Source organism: Herpailurus yagouaroundi, unplaced genomic scaffold (assembly GCF_014898765.1).
Source record: "Herpailurus yagouaroundi ecotype Mexico unplaced genomic scaffold, PumYag 483, whole genome shotgun sequence".
Taxonomy (NCBI): Eukaryota; Metazoa; Chordata; class Mammalia; order Carnivora; family Felidae; genus Herpailurus; species Herpailurus yagouaroundi.
The window spans coordinates 73,549-85,882 of record NW_024412700.1 but is presented as its reverse complement, the minus strand read 5'-3'; positions in this window follow the sequence as shown (position 1 = coordinate 85,882).

Sequence of the window (12,334 nt, the reverse complement as noted above, 5' to 3'; positions counted from 1 at the left end):
GATAAACAGATCATGTGGCAAAGGGGGGTAGAAGACATGTTAGAAGTCCAGAGGTCAGAAGAGTTTTGGTTAATTGCTGTTGGCAATCTAAGAAAAAAACCCTGCTCCAGGGTGAGGTTTCAACCAGGTTACTATTTTTTCCCAGATTTATTGGAATATCATTAACTTACAACATGGTATAAGTGTAAAATGCACAACACCTTTGATTGGATGTACTTAAATGTTGCAATGCGATTACCACTGTAACCTTAGCATATCCTCATTGCATCACACAGCTACCATTTCTTTTTGTGTGGTGAGAACACTCAAGATCTCCTCCTTAGCAACTTTCAAGTATATACTATGGTATTGTTATCTATAATCCCAGGGCTGTGCATTAGATCCCCGGAACTTGTTTGTTCTGGGTAAAAACTGGAGCTTTTCACCCCCTGACCAACATCTCCCCCTTCTCCCCACCCCCAACAACCACCATTTTCCTTTCTGTTTCTATAACTTTGGATTTTTTAGATTCTGCATATAAATGAGATCATACAATATTTCTTTCTCTGTCTGGTTTCTTTCACTGAGCATAATGCCTTCAAGGTCCATCCACGTTGTCACAAAGGGCAGGACTTCCTTCTTTCTTGTGGCTGAAAAATATTCCATGTTTACACGCATGCCTATGCACACACATACACACAATGGAATATAAAAATATTCACACACACACACACCCTACATCTTCTTTATCTATTGGGTGAATGATATTTGGGTTGTTTCCACATCCTGGCTATTGTGAATAATTGTGAAAAAACATGGGGTGCATTCAAGATCCTGATGTCACTTCCTTTGGGTTTATACCCAGAAGTGAGATTGCTGGATCATATGGTGGTTGTATTTACATTTATTTTTTTAAATCTTTTTTTTAATTTACAGAGAAAGAGAGAAAGAGAGAGTACGTGTACAAGTGGTGGAGAGGGAGAGGGAGAGGGAGAGGGGGAGGGAGAGGGAGAGAGAGAGAGAGAGATTCCCAAGCAGGCTTGATGCTCAGTGCAGGGCTTGATCCCATGACCCTGCAATCATGTTCTGAGTCGAAATCAAGAATTGGACTCTCAACCGACTGACCACCCCCCCCCCGGGTGCCCCTGTATTTTTAGTTTTTTGAGGAACCTCCATACTATTTTCCATAATGGCTTCACCAACTTAGATTCCTACCAACAGTGCATAAGGCTTCCTTTCCCTTCATATTCTCCCTAACATTGTTGTATCTTGTCTTCTTGACGATAGCCATTCTAACAGGTATAAGGTGGTATCTCCTTGTGATTTCAATTTGCATTTCCCTGATGTTGAGCACTTCTTTAGAAAAGTTTCTGTTCAGGTAGTCTGCTCAGGTTTGAATCAGATTTTATTGTTATTGAGTTGTATGTGTTCTTTATATATTTGGGATATTAACCTCTTGCCAGATATATGATTTGCAAATAATTTCTCTTGTTCCTTAAGTTGCCTTTTGATTTTGTTGATGGTTTCCTTTGCTGTGCAGATGCTTTTTAGTTTGATGCGGTCCCTCAACCAGGTTACTGTTAAGATGACCACACAGATGGGGTGTGGGGTGATCAACTGGAAGAGAAATCTTTGTATGGTGTCATAGGCCCCTTAGGTTGAACACACGTGAGAGTGATGTGAGTCAGCTCAGCTTCAAGGACATATGACCTATGTGGTCTTCCAGGGTCCCACACTCAGACGGGTACTGCCCTTAACTTATGCTTTACTATCGCTGTCTTGAAATTCTTAACTTTTGAACAAGGGCCCAACAATTTGATTTGATACTGGGTTGTGCAATTTATATAGCTGGTCCTTGCTTTAGAGGATCAAGGGTTAAGTCTGGATATAGAAGGCCAAAGAGGGGGTAGGGCAGGGAGACAGGGTAGAGGGCAGCCAGGCTAGCTCAGTGCCGGAATGAAGGTAGATGAACAGGGTTGATAAGATTAAGGGGTGAGGTTGAATTGCAGAGGGACCCAGGTCAGGGGTCAGGAAGAGAGGCTCCAGGCAGATGGTGGCAGCAGCAAAATTGTACCAGGTGACTGAGGCCAAAGTCTCAGAGCCTTTGCTTCCAAGCCTGACCCTTGCTGGCTCCAGTTCATTATTTTTACTGATTTGGGCTTTTTGCCCCATTCCTCCTATATAGCTCCCCATTTGCTGAAGCAAAGAGTGCCGGGCAAGCAAACGGCCATTTGTGAAGTTATAGCACATGGGTCTGGAAGCTCTGGGGCTGCTTGAGAACCCACGCTCCAGTCTACAAGTGGCACCAGGAAAAGCAGGAGAGCGTGTCAGGCTCCTCTGCCATTGAACTTGTGTCCCAGGTCCTTCATTCCTCTCCAGCTTAGAGACTTAAAAAGAAAAAAACAACCCACATTTATTTATTTATTTTGAGAGACAGGCAGGGAGAGAATGAGCTGGGGAAGGGAAGAGAGAGAGACAGAGGGAGAGAGAATCCCAAGCAGGCTCTGAGCTGTCAGTGCAGAGCCTGATGCCAGCCTCAAACTCATGAACTGTGAGATCGTGACCTGGGCCAAATCCAAGAGTCAGACGCTTAATTGACTGAACCATCCAGGTGCCCCAGCTTAGAGACTACTTATTAAAAAAAATTTTTTTTTTAATGTTTATTTATTTTTGAGAGAGAGAGAGCACGGTGCAAGCAGGGGAGGGGCAGAGAGAGGGAGACCCAGAATCTGAAGCAGGCTCCAGGCTCCAAGATGTCAGCACAGAGCCCGACACGGGGCTCAAACTCACAAGCCGTGAGATCATGGCCTGAGCCGAAGTCAGATGCTTAACCGACTGAGCCATCCAGGCACCCCAAGACTTCTTATTTTTTATTATCATTACTACTTCTATCTCTGTTATTGTTTTCCTTTTGCTAAAGATGAAAAGATGATATATCATCATGCATTATCCACATCAGTACAGGGACGAATGAGGTCCAGGCAGCCAGCTCAGATTAATAGCCAGACTGATAATCAAGATCTTAGAGCCACGATGGGGCTGGGCTCAGGGAAGACAGAAGGAGAAGGGGCTTTGTGGGCCTTGGCTATGCAGGATCAGCCCCCCATGCTCCGTGCACCCGGTTTCACCCTTGTCCTCCTGTCCTCTGCCACCAGGATCTGGCAGTTTTGTTTTACAATCGTCAGCCTGAGTGAGCTGGGACAAGGGCCTTGCAGTCAGGACATGACATGGGAGACACAGGCCATTGGCCAGCTCCTCTCCATAGTGAGGAGAGGCCCTTTCACACGAGCACGGGAAGGTCTGTGTCTTACTAATGAGTGAATACCTACTGCCACACCCACCTCTCCCGGAGGCCCAGGCTCCACTGTGCCAGCGACCCTATGTGCATTGACCTTACTTAATCCTAGAGATGATTCTGGAAACAGGCATCATCCCAAGGCACAGCTGGTCAGTGGCAGAACCAGGATCTTCACTCAGGTCTCTCTGTCTCCCTAACAGGGAGGTTTTTCCCTATGACAAAGTGGTGTCGAGCCCCATAAGGGGGCAAATGGGCACTGTCCTGTAGAAGAGTCCTGTCTTGAGCCCACTTCAGCAGCATGGGGAGCCCTTCCGTGTTGGTTTCTAGAAAGAAGCTTTTGTGTCTACGCTGGGGTGAGTGTCAGCAAAAAGTCCCATTGCACTGGTGAGTATGCTCCTGCTTTTGTTTGTATTTATTAAAAAAAAAATCCTTCGAATGTTTGAGTATATCATTTATTCAAGTTTATCTCTTACCATCTCAATGACATTATAACGTTTCCTAGAAGGCAGAGCCCAAGTCTGAAAAATTAGCTCTTTTGGGTAAGGGTTAGATGTTCTCACACCTAAATAGATGCTTAATCTCTGATTTTAAGCCACTGGAATCTGTCCTGGATAAATTCAGATTCCATACATGGGAGGGTACATTTTCAAGCTCCTGGTCCCCATTCTGGACCAGACAGAGCAGGTAGCTGAAGGGACCCTCAACAGCAGGGGTTTAGCGGTGCTCCACAAGGCACTCCTGGTGGTTCCGTACATGAGAAGGTTCCCTACTGACGCCAGCTGGCTGGAGCCCCACCGCGTTCCCCAGAGGCACAGCACTGACTTCCCAGTGCACATGATGAATGGTCTGCCCAGTATGGATGTTCAGGTCTGTTAGCAGGCTACCTTGGCTTTGGATTCAATTCGAGGCTTTTCTAGACTTGGAGGGGCTGATTAGCCAGTGTTTTCCGTAGGCCTCCACAGCTTTGGGGATTTGCGAGCGCTCAGGGCAGAAAAGGTTTCTCTGCCACGGGGCTCTGACACTTGCCAAAAGAAGCAAGGTCTTGGCTATGTTGTGCGTCTTGGGTGTCAGGTTGGCTAATCCCTTTACGGGTTTCCATGCCAAGAACATCTCTGTGAGTGTCGCTAATCCCTGGGTTTTTCTGTTGCTCAGGAAATGGGCCACAATTCAGCTTTTTCCTGGGTTTGCCCTCGGCTGTCATGGACAAGGGCCCAGGATGTTCATTGTCTTCCTCTTCCAGTGGTGTGACCTCCACGGTGCCCCCAGGTCTCACGAGAGACTGTCCAACCTGCCTTGTCTTTGAGACTCCTTTCCGGCATCCGCATTCTTTACCATTGTGGTTTCCAACAACATCCTTGAGAGTCCTTCCCAGAATCCGCGTTTTTTAACGTTGTGGTTTCCAGTCACATCCTTGAGAGTCCTTTCCGGTATCTGCGTTCTTTAGCATTGTCGTTTCCAGCCACAACCTGGACACCCTGCTCTGGGTGTCACTCATTGGGAAAACGTGACTGAAAGACATCATGCAGACCCTAAGGGATGGTTCCAAGTGCAGATATGAAAGCCCTGGTTCCTGCTCTTGGGGATGTGGTCCTGAGTGGGGAGAGACAGGCCTGTAGACAAGTAAGGGTCACACATGGTCAGATGCGGAGACCGATGTGTGCCCGGGGTACAGAGAAGGGATGGACCACTTCTCCGGGGGTGGGGCAGTGGTTTACCAAAGGCTCCCGAGGGGGTCTTGAAAGAGGTACTGGACCTTGAAAGAGGACCTGGAAAGCCAGTAAATGTGGTGCTGATTGTGTGTGAGAGGAGCTTATGCAGGGGCAGGCAGTTACTACGGGCCGAAGGAGCACTGTCAGCAGCTGGTCCAAAAGTACAGGCAGACAAAAAGTGGGAACAGCTCGAAGTCCACCAGCAGGTGAATGGATAAACCAATAGTGGCCTGTTCATATGATAGAATGCTGCTCAGTAATAAAAAGGAACAGACTGATACTGATACCTGCGACACGGATAAGTCTCAGTGACATCATTCTAGTGAAAGAAGCTGGAAACAAAAGACAAAACACTGTATAATTCCATTTGTAGGAGGTTCTAAAAGGGGCCAAAAGATCTGAACCGTGGTTGCCCCTGAGTGGTGGGAGTGGGAGGGGGGACTGGTGAGGAGGGAGTATGAGAGAACTTTCTGGGGCATATCAGGATGTTGTCCCAGGGCTTGCCAGGGGTTTGGGTTACACAGGTGTATGCATTTGTAAGAGCTCATTAAATGGTGCATGTGCCAGGCTGAAAAATGGCTCTCCAAAATGACCACATCTTAATCCCCAGAACCTGTGAATGAATAACTTTGTAGCAAAAGGAACGGCACAGATGGGATTAAATTAATGACACTGAGATGGGAGGTTTATCCTGGATTATCCAGGTGTGACCACAGAGTCCTCGTGAGAGGGAGGTGGGAGGTCAGAGTTGGAGCTATTTGAGGATGTGGGGCGGAGGCGGTCCCGAGCCAAGGAATGTTCTAGAAGATGAAGATGGCAAGGAAATAGATTGTCTGCTTACAGCCTACAGAAGGAACAAACTGCTTACACCTTGACTTTGGTCCAGTCTCATTTTGGACTTCTAACCCATAGAATTCTGTGCAGGAGAATAAATTTGTGTTGTTTTAAGACATTAAATGTGTGAGGATTTGTTACGACAACAAGAAAACCGATACATGCTTCTCAGATTTGTACCTTTTGCTGTATGTTAATTCTGCCTTGAAGAGGAAAAAAAAAAAAAAAAAGAACCAAAGACAAATGTGAAACTCTAGTTAATAAGGTGCATGCTGAAGTATTTAGAGGACGTGTATAGATGTCTACACTTTACCTTGAAATGCATAAAAAGCAAAATGGATAGAGGGAGGGATAGCTATGTGATAAGGCAGAGCTCATAAAACATTAATTGTAGAGTCTGAGTGGCGGATATATGAGCATGTGCTGTAAATGCCCCTCCAACTTTCTGTATGTTTGACAGTTTTCACAGTAAAAGATTGGGGGGAAAGGCAGTCGACTGACCCTCGCTGGAATGTTCAGGAATGGTGAGCAGGTCTGCCCAGCTAGGTTGTTGGGTTTGTGGTGGGAGTAGTTGGTGCAACTGGAGAGGTAGATGAGGGCCGGATGTGGACTTCATCCTGGAGGCATTGAGGAGCCAACAGAATGCTTTAAACAGGGAGTAACAGAAGTGGGTTTGCCTTTTTACCTCTCTGCACAAGTCACACCCTGCTTGAATTTTCTGAACAGCTGTTTACTTGACTTGAAACACAAACCATCTGGAGTGCGGTTAGGAGAGAGCAGTTAGTATTAGTTGAAGGGTTTCCTCCCCCTGTGTCTGCCTCAGTTAGTGGGGGTGACAAAACTAAAACAGTACAGATTTGAGAGCTCACAGTCTGTAGCAAAAGGGCAGGCAATTCTAGCCTTATCTTTATGGCTTACTTGTTCTTGGAGGCAAGCAACATGAAGAAATAAAAATAAAATCCTGGTATAGACTGAATCACAGAGGAGTCCATTCAGGAAAATGATGTAGAAAAAGCCCAGGATCAGGAGTCAACCATCAGTTATGACATTTCCTGGCTGTGTGGCCTTGGGCAAATCACCGAAATTCTGAGACTGGTTTCCCATTTGTAAAATGGGGATAACGCCAGTCAGTGCCTCATAGGGTTGCTGTGAGGGCTACCGTAAGTGAGGGAAAGGTATTCGGCAGAAAGTCCTTGATATAGTGCCTGGCGTGTAGTCAGTTTGGAAGAAATGTTCAGTGTTGTACTTACTGTTCACTGGTCCACTTCTCAACAAATAGCATTGCAGTAGGAAGCTTATCTGTACTCGTGGCCTATGCCATTTCTCTAACGTCTTTAAAATGATTATTAAGTGTCTTACTGTAGTCCGGGCTATTCGGAGCTTTAGACCTATATACTGTTTCCTCATGGGTGTCTTCATTTGCTTATCCCATTGGTACCACAAATTCAACAAAGTCCAAGCAGAACACATCATCCGCACAGGTTTCTTGCCTCCTTTATCATGGGAATGGCACCAGCCCCCCACCCCCCCCATCAACCCAAATGGCCCAGCCAAGCATCTGACAGTCCCACCAGACTGGGACCTCTTTCTCTGGCAGCCTCCGCCCCTGTGCGACTTGTGAGCAGCACGCAGACGCTTGATTTTTCGTCTGCACTCTGGTCCCCCTGCTGTGGGCATTACGGTTCACCTCCCTTCCCACAGGAGACCCTTCCTGACCTCCCTGCTCCCAAACTTGCCTCCTCCAGTCTGTTGGTCTCTGCCATAATGGAGATCTGACCATCCACTGTCCCGTCCAAGTCCTCCAGAGGCCCCCACTGGGATCCAAGGGCTTCCACAGGTTGGCTTCTGTGACCTCTGCAGTGACTGCCACCTGGGACTCCTATCGCTCTTGCAATGTCCAGTTGCCTGCAGCTCCCCCCTGCACCCCATATCTTTATGCTGCCTCTGCCTGGAACCATTCTAACCTGTCCCCTATCTTTGCCTGGCTGCCTGTGCCTCTGTGATGCCCCCTTGACCATTTCCATCCCAGGCTGTGCCCCGGCCGGCACTGACCTCCAACGCAGTCATCATTGTCCATGACATTGACTGTCTGTAACCTCTGTCTTTCATCTTTGCAACCCTAGTGTGTAGCTTTGCATCCTTGGCATATTGTAGATATTATATTTGTCTGGTGAATGAGGTTGACTCTAGGATCAAAGGAGAGTAAAAGAAAACTCAGCATGTCAGCTAGGGGCCTGTTAGGAAACAGATGGCATTCTCCCAGGGGGAATGAAAAGACTTTAAAGAAGGGACTATTTTCAAAGGTGAGGCAGGGTTAAGGGAAATCATCAAGGGACAGTGAAGCACCCTGAGGCCAGCAGCAGTTGGAAGCCATTTTTTAAAAAAAAAATGTTTATTTATTTTGAGAGAGAGAGAGACAGAGAGCATGAGCAGGGGAAGGACAGAGAGAGAGAGAGGGGGGAAGAGAGAGAATCCCAAGTAGGCTCTAAGCTGTCAGAGTAGATCCCAAAGTGGGGCTTGAGTCCACCAACTGTGAGATCATGGCCTGAGCTGAAATCCAGAGTCAGATGCTTAACAAACTGAGCCACCCAGGCACCCCAGTTGGAAGCCATGTTCACCCCTAGACCCGAAGGAGGCAGAAGTGGTTCTAGAAAGAGGGAGACTTGTAGGACAGAGCCGCCTGACAAGATCTGTGGCCTTTGGTAGAAGGACACTGCCATGTCAAACTAGGGTCTTGGACGGAGGAAGCCAGGGGACCAAATACCTTGATCTCATTTACCTGTGAGGGCTACCTGCAGACTGAATCCATGGCACGAGGGAGTCCATGAATGCAGTCCATAAAGGCCAGCCTGCCAGGGCACAGGGCAGGGTGGAAAGGGTGGGAAGTACATTGGAGGATCAAGAAAATAGGCACTTAGGAATCCCGGTCTCCTGTCCACAGACTGGGTCTAGGTCCCTGAGACGGAGCATGGAGGAAGGAAGGCACTCACATCCATAAGAGCACAGTACTTCCTTTCTTCTTCCGGCTTCACCTTTTCAACCAGAAAAAACACAGTGGCAAGTGAGGAAGTCTGGAGCCATTCCTAGTCCTGGCACAGTAGTCACCAGGGCTCCTAGAGACAGACGCTTGATATCCAGTCTCTCCTGGACATTCCCAGCGAATTCTGTGGAGGCCTTCCTATGGTGAGCTAGCGTTCTCTTCTGAAACCATTAGAACCTGGGGCTAGTTTCTGTAGCTCACAGCAGTCAGGAGTGAGTCCATGTTCTACTGCACGCTCAGCATAAACTTTAAGTACCCCACTTTTATTTTTGACTTCAGGTCTGGCCACATGCTCTGTTAGGAAGGAGCCTCCTAAACCAAGTCTCTAGGGCTGCACCTAATTGGTTTCCTCCTCTTCTATTCTGAGCACCCAAATTCAGCCCATGTGCCTCAGGCGGGCTCAGTTCATGCGCCTTCAGGCAGAAAACATCATGTTCGGAATCATGGACAAGACTAATCAGAAGTAGTTGGAGTCACTCTGTTCCCCCTGCGATCCACTTTTCTTTCCCTGGTAATGGAGTGACAGGAAAGACTCATTCTGTTATGATCGGGCACAGGGAACCAGCATTGTCCCAGGAGTTAGGCTGAGTTGGGTAATGTGTAAGAGCCCCCGCCCTCTGGTAAGGACTGCCGGGAGATGCAAACACACCTGAGCCAGTCCTGACTTCAGGGTTTATGTGCTAGTTGGGGAGGTAGGGGGGGCTACAGAGAACACGCAGGGTGGAAGTGTCGGCTGGGGGCTTCCCGAGCGAGGGAGGGTCGCCTGCTTGCGAAAGGGTTGTAGACGTAGATGGGGGCAAGTGGGGTCAGCGTGATTGCAAATACGAGCTGGGCGCGCAGCGGGGTGGTCCCTCTCCCCCACCCCCCCAACCCCCGCGCCTGATCCCAGGCCCTCCGGAAAGGGTGGGTGCTCCCGGGGCAGCCCTTGGAGGTTCCGTCCTGCAGGGTGCCGCGGGTCAGGACGGGCGGCGGGGTATGGGGCTCGGGGACCGGGTACGGCCTCAGGGGCGGGAGCGCCCTTCAAGGCCACACCCCACCGCGCCCGCCTCCGCTAAGTGCAAAAGATCCCTTGCTTCCGGGGTCAGAGAAAAAGCCCACCGCGCGTCGGGGCGTTTCCTCTCTCGAGGCCACAGCTCCCTGCTCATTGGCTGTCAAGAGAGTGAACAGCAGGCAGGTTGTCCATTGGCTACGAGAACATGGCCACACCCTCTCTCTAAGCCCCGCCTTCCCACCCCGTGATGGGGAACAGCGCCACCTCGTGTCCGGGTAGCGCGGCTTCGCGGGGTTCAGAAATGCTTCTGTTCCGGTTTTGGTTGCGCTCAGCAAATGTTGAATGCATGCCCACCGTGGGCAGGCACTATGCCAGGGGCTGATTTCCCCTACATGGCAGGGATAGGCTTGTATGCTACTCGGGATAGCACCACCCTTCTAAATTCCTCTCATCTCATCCAAACCACGCGACCCTTTAGGAATTCAGCAATGGAATGAGAAGTTTCTAGCTACGGTGGCATATCATTTCCTTCAATCCTTACGTCTAGCCTCAGCTTCTTTCACTGCGTTTCCTTTTTCTGGCTTTAAACGTTTTGGGAAGTTGAGGCATCCCTGATGTTGATTTTACTTTTTTCTCCAAGAAAGTGCTGCTCCGCGTATGAATTCATCTCTAAGATTGTGGTTCTCAATTTTGGGGAGTGTGTTTTCAGTTTGCTGCGACTTCTAAACAACTAGAGTACCTGATTTAGATGTGTCTGCATCCATATCTGTCACAGTAATGGGACACCCTGAATCTTATTTATCATCCAAAATAGGGATTTTAGAACTTCAAGGAGGTGGTCGGTTAGCGTTCCCTCTTGGATTTGGGTCATATCATTTCTGATTTTCAAGTCAGATTATAATCTATAGATTTCTAGCCAGGTCACTTACCACTTCAATGGAATGTGCATTCCTGTTAAGATTTGTTGAAAGAGCTTTGAGTTTGGCAGAACCGTGACTTCTTCATCTTTCTTAAAATTTTTTTTTAATGTTTATTTTTGAGACAGAGAGGGAGAGAGAGAGAGAGAGGGAGGAAAGGGCAGAGAGAGAAGGAGACACAGAATCTGAAGCAGGCTCCAGGCTCTGAGGTGTCAGCACAGAGCCTGATGTGGGGCTCAAACTCACGAACTGTGAGATCATGACCTGAGCCGAAGTCAGTTGCTTAACTGACTGAGCCACCCAGGCACTTTGTCTTTCTTTTTAATTGTACAATCTAACATATAGATAAATACACATTAAACATATAAATATGGTTGTGTGATTAATTATAAAGCAAACTTACATACCTCTAAATCAAGTCATTGCTCAGTGCCCCGAAAGCATCTCCAATATCCTCATAATGACGTGCCCTCCTCTCCCTCACTCCACAAGAGGCATGTGTGCTGACTCTTGCCAAGCCACTTCTTTTCTCCAGACTAGTGTTCTGCTGTCTATGTGTGTGTCCCTAGAGGTTATAGATTGGTTTTGCCTGGTTTGAATTTTGTATAAATAAAATCTCACGGAAGGCATTTTTTTTTTGTATCTTGCACATTTCGCTCAATTTCATATAGTTGTGGGTTGTTCATTGCTATCTCATTTTCTACTTTGGGAGTTTGCAACAATTTATATCTCCATTTTATCAACACTAGATATGACAGATATTAGGCTTGTTTTCGGTTTGGGAATGTTACGAACAATGTTTCTATAAATGTCTGGTGCTGGTGAATATGTGTACCTGAGTGTATGCCTCAGAATGCAGTGGTGGTCCCATTAGCCATGTATCTCAATTTTTCTAGTTCATGCATGTTTTTCAAGGTAGTTGGTGCCAGTTTACTTTCCTGCCAGCGGTGTGGGAAACTGTTTATTGCCCCACACATCCTCACCAATATTGTCAGACTTAAATATTTTTGCCCAATATGGATGATTATTTTAAGTTATGTTATTGTGGCTTTAATTTACCTCACCCTGAATATTGATAAAGTTGAGCACATTTTGCTTTTGTTTTTGTTAAAAGATTTAAAAAAAAATGTTTATTTATTTTTGAGAGAAACACAGCGTGTGAGCAGGGGAGGAGCAGAGAGAGAGGGAGACACAGAATCCAAAGCAGGCTCCAGGCTCTGAGCTGTCAGCACAGAGCCTGATGCAGGTCTTGAACCCATGAACTGTGAGATCATGACCTGAGCTGAAGTTGGACGCTTAACTGACTGAGCCACCCAGGTGCCCCAGTTGAGCACATTTTGTAAGCTTATTCATCATTTGGATTTCCTCTTATGCAGTGTGTCTGCTCAAATCTTTGATCATTTTTCAAATTGGGTTGTCTGCCTTATGATTTGTAAGAATTCTTTTTTTTAAAGTTTTTTTGTGTATGTAGGGGAAGGGGTCAAGAGGGAGAGAGAATCTGTCAGGGCAGAGCCCGATGCGGGGCTCGAACTCACAAACAGTGAGATCATGACCTGAGCCAATATC